The sequence below is a fragment of the Petaurus breviceps genome, unplaced genomic scaffold, assembly GCF_028583685.1.
Source record: "Petaurus breviceps papuanus isolate PSGF00001 unplaced genomic scaffold, PetGlider_PUasm1.0 184, whole genome shotgun sequence".
In the NCBI taxonomy this organism is placed as follows: domain Eukaryota; kingdom Metazoa; phylum Chordata; class Mammalia; order Diprotodontia; family Petauridae; genus Petaurus; species Petaurus breviceps.
Genome location: NW_027185793.1, coordinates 7,843,433 through 7,847,904, shown reverse-complemented (window position 1 = coordinate 7,847,904; position 4,472 = coordinate 7,843,433). Strand labels below are relative to the sequence as shown.

Below are 4,472 nucleotides of genomic sequence, written 5' to 3'. Positions count from 1 at the left end.
ATTCTAACTAATACTTAACAGAGATTTACTTAAACAGGGCAGTAAAAGGATATTTAACAAAGAGATAGTCTATTTTCCTTTTTTCTGTCTTGATCATGCTGGGTTACTAGTCACCAGGTGGAAGGAGAAGCTGCTTTTAATGCTAACTATTTTTTTCTATTCATGTAGGCTATCAATCATATATTGTCAATAGTATGAGTCTTAGATGTCAGCATAGAAGCAGGAACTCACTCAAACTCTTACATATCTGACTCTAAACAACTGTAACATAATGTCTAAAAATGAATTCTGGAGCAGCAGGACAAACAGAAGGTTGGAGTGAAGCAATTTTCCAGCCTAAGATAACTTAGGAGGTCAGCAGGAATAGTCTGTCACAACAGGATAGTGTTTAGGCCCAGAGAACAGTTCCTCTACATAAAGAAGTATTAAGGCTTGTGCATAAAGGAGAACAAGGATCCCAAGTAACATTTATGGAGCCAAAAGGAGCACTAGAACTTGTGATCACATGGGTTCAGGGCCTCTAGTCAAAATTCGAATGTGGAGAGGAATGCTTACAAATACTGACAAGGTAGAAGGAATCCTCATCTCAGGTCTAAGACAGAAAGGAACACTAGCACTTGCAACTGTAGGATAGGGAGGATCTGTTCAAAGTTCCAGAGCCAAGAGAACCATTTGGGCTTGTGGTTATGAGGGAAAAAAAAGTCACTTCCTGGGTAAAGACCATCATACTTCCTTGGAAGCACTGAAAATTAAATTCTCAGAATTAGTACAGAAAAGAGCAGTTCATGAAATGTGAATCTTGGGACAATGACCCCTCTGTCTGGGAATCAGAGCCCGACTTCAACTTAAACTTAAAAGTCAAGAAATAGACTGGAAAATGAGCAAACAACAAAAAAGAACCTGAAAATATAATTATTTCTATGGTGACAGGGAAGATCGAGACAGAGACTTAGAAGACAATGTTGTCAAAAGAGCCATAGGAAAAGCCTTAAAGGAAAAGGAAAGTGAATTGGACACAAATCTAACAAGAATTCTTAAAGAAGTTAAAAAAAAGATTATAAAAAGCAAATGAGATGGGTAGGGGAAAAATGGGGGAAAAAAGAAATGATAGTGATGCAAGAAAATAATGAAAACGAAGGCAACAATTTGGTAAAAGAAGCAAACAAAAACTGAAGAACATAAATTCTAAAAAAAGAAATAGATCAAATAGTAAAAGAGGCACAAAGTCCACTGAAGAAAAAAAAAATCTCTTTTGGAAAAAGTATTGACCATGTTGAAAAAGAGGTACTCACTGAAGAAAATAGCTCAATGAAAATTAATATTAAGCAATTAGAAGCAAAGGATTCCATGAGATATCAATATATAAATAAAAAAATAAATCATAATTTAAAAAATGGAACAAAATGTGAAATATTTTATTTAAAAACAAACTGACCAAGAAAACTCATCACAGAGAGGTAATTTAATTATTGGACTACCTGAAATCGAAGATCAAAGAGGAAACCTAGACATCATATTTCAGAAAATTATTGAGGAAAACTACTCTGATAATATAGAAGCAGAAGGTAAAATAGAAATAGAATGAATATATACATCACTTTCTTAAATATATACCCCACAAATCCCAGGAAAATTATAGCCAAATTCCAAGGCTCCTAGGTCAAGGATAAAATAATGTAAGCAGCCAGAAAGAAACAATTCAACTATCATGGATCACACATTTTAAAGCAAACAATATGATAAACTAGGCAAATTATTTTATGATTGATGGATGATCAAGGAAAGTGAGCAGACAATTTTCAGATAAAGAAATTAAAGCCATCTGTAATCATATGGTACAATGCTATGAATCATTATTGGTTAGAGAAATGCAAATTTAAACAACTTTGGGATGCCACCTCATACCTAGCAGATTTGCTCATATCACAAAGAAGGAAATGATAAATGTTGGAGATGTGTGTATATTACTACACTAATGCATTGTCACAATAGTCAAAATAAAATGTTTTTGATAAAATGCAACCCTCATTCCTGTTAAAATCCCTGCAAAGTATAGGAATAAATAGAGCTAGCCTTAGAATCATAAGTAATATTTATCTAAAACCATCAGCAAGCATCATCTGTAATGGTGATAAGCTAGAAGCCTTTTCAGCAGGATCACAGGTGAAGCACAGCTGACCATTATTACCACTATTATTCAGTATTTTATTAGAAATGCTAGTTATAGCAAAGGTAGAAGAGCTACTTCTGGCTAAGAAATAAATTGGTGCTTTAGTGGAATAGAGTAAGTTCATAGTACCTAATTTTACGTAGAGTAAATGACCATAGTAATCTACTGTTTGAGAAATGTGATGTTCCAAGCTTTTGGAACAAGAGCTCACTATTTGACAAAAATTGCTGGAAAAATTGGAAAGCACTTTGGCAAAAAGTAAGTGCAGGCCAACATCTCCCACTATATACTCAAGTAAGGTTAAAATGGGTACAATATTTAGACAAAAAGGATGATATCTTAAGAAATATTATTTTAGGAGGCCGGCTCGAGCCAGAGGGCGATTTACCGCAGAGGCCAAACATGACATATGGTAGCCTCTCCCCAGACGCCCTGGCAGCCTCAGCACCAGCGCTGCCCTCAGAGACAGAACCGGAGGAGAAGCAAAGCTGAGGCGACGGTGGTGGTGGCGGCCTCAAGAATAAGTTTTGTAGAACATCCTGTAGTCCACTAGGAATGGGCAGTTGGATTTAAGTGCAAAGCTGATTATTAAAGCTCAGCTTGGGGAAGATATTCGGAGAATTCCCATTCATAATGAAGACATTACCTATGATGAGTTAGTGTTGATGATGCAAAGAATTTTCCGGGGAAAACTTCTGAGTAATGATGAAGTTACAATAAAGTATAAAGATGAAGATGGAGATCTTATAACAATTTTCAATAGTTCTGATCTTTACTTTGCAATTTAGTGTAGAAGGATATTGAAACTAACACTGTTTGTTAATGGGCAACCAAGGCCTCTTGAATCAAGTCAGGTAAAATATCTCTGTAGAGGACTGATGGAGCTTCGAAACAAAGTGAATCGTCTGTTGAATTGTTTAGAACCACCTGTTGAACCTGGACTTCTACTAGTCTCCCTGAAAATGATGCTGTGCATAGTAGGGAAGAAAGACCCACTGCTTCTTATTCTTCAGGCAAACAGTCTACCCAAGTGATGGCAGCAAGTATGTCTGCTTTTGATCCATTAAAAAATCAAGATGAAATCAACAAAAATGTCATGCCAGCATTTGGTCTGACAGATGATCAGGTTTCAGGACCACCCAGTGCTCCTGCAGAAGAATGTTCTGGAACACCAGACAGCATTGCTTCCTCCTCATCTGCAGCTCACCCACCAGGTGTTCAGCCACAACAGCCATCATATACAGGAGCTCAGACACAGGTAGGTCAAATTGAAGGTCAGATGTATCAACAGCACCAGCAATAGGCCAGCTATGGTACTCAGCAGCCACAGGCTCAGCCTCCACAACAATATGGTATGCAGTATTCAGGCTACAGTCACCAACCTCCTCAACAATTCCAAGGATATGCTCAGCAACCAACTTCCCAGCCCCCAGCTCCTGGCTTTTCTGGACAGCCTCAACAACTACCCTCATCAGTAGCAGGCAAGCAATTACCCTGCACAGAATTACACTACTCAAGCTTCTCAGCCTACCAGTTATACCCCGGCCTCTCAACCTGGAATGACTTGAAGTCAACCAGGTGCCTATCAACCAAGAGCTGGCTATATGCCACCTCCTGGAAGTACTATGACCCCTCCTCTAAGTGGGTCTAAGCCTTATTCATGGAACCGTCCTCCCTTTACTCAGGGTTACACCCAGCCTGGACCTGGTTATCAAAAGGGAAACTCAGCTACTTACTGATTACGAGAAAGGTAAATGCAGCTGTTAGCTACTTTCCATCCCAACAGACTCAATACTACTTTTAATTTGTTTTAAATTTCAGAAACTCAGAAAAAAAAGGGAGAGAGCATTCTTTATGGTATCACTGTTGCTGTTAATTGAAAGTATAATTTCCTGGAATAAAAGACCAAAACAGATCTTCATTTCCCAAAGCTTTAAATTGTATCAGCTTCCTAGTTTATTTGTTTTTGTTGTTGTTGTTGTTTTGAAACACTAAGTGCATGTAAAGTGATTGAATTCTAGCTTGCCTTGACCAGAGGCTATTACAATGTTAGATAGGTTGAGATTTAGCCATATTCTCCATATCCTCGGGCTTGTTTTTACTCTTAATATGATGTACTAAATTAGATCCCTTTGAGATAAAAACTAGGTATTATGTAAAGATGGTAACATTGACATTGAATGGCTAATAAAATGATTAAATAAAAAAAAGAAATATTTTAAAATTTTAAAAGTTTTTTTTTTGATGTGTGACTGGTATGTAAACATGATGATTGTTAGACAATAATTGAAGGTACACTTTA

The 4,472-nt window shown here is 37.1% G+C and overlaps 1 pseudogene; it reads left to right on the top strand.

Moving 5' to 3' along the window:
- The first annotated feature begins 1,113 nt into the window (after positions 1-1,113).
- LOC138161210 (protein TFG pseudogene) lies at positions 1,114-4,132 on the top strand (annotated as a pseudogene).
- Positions 4,133-4,472: the final 340 nt, after the last annotated feature.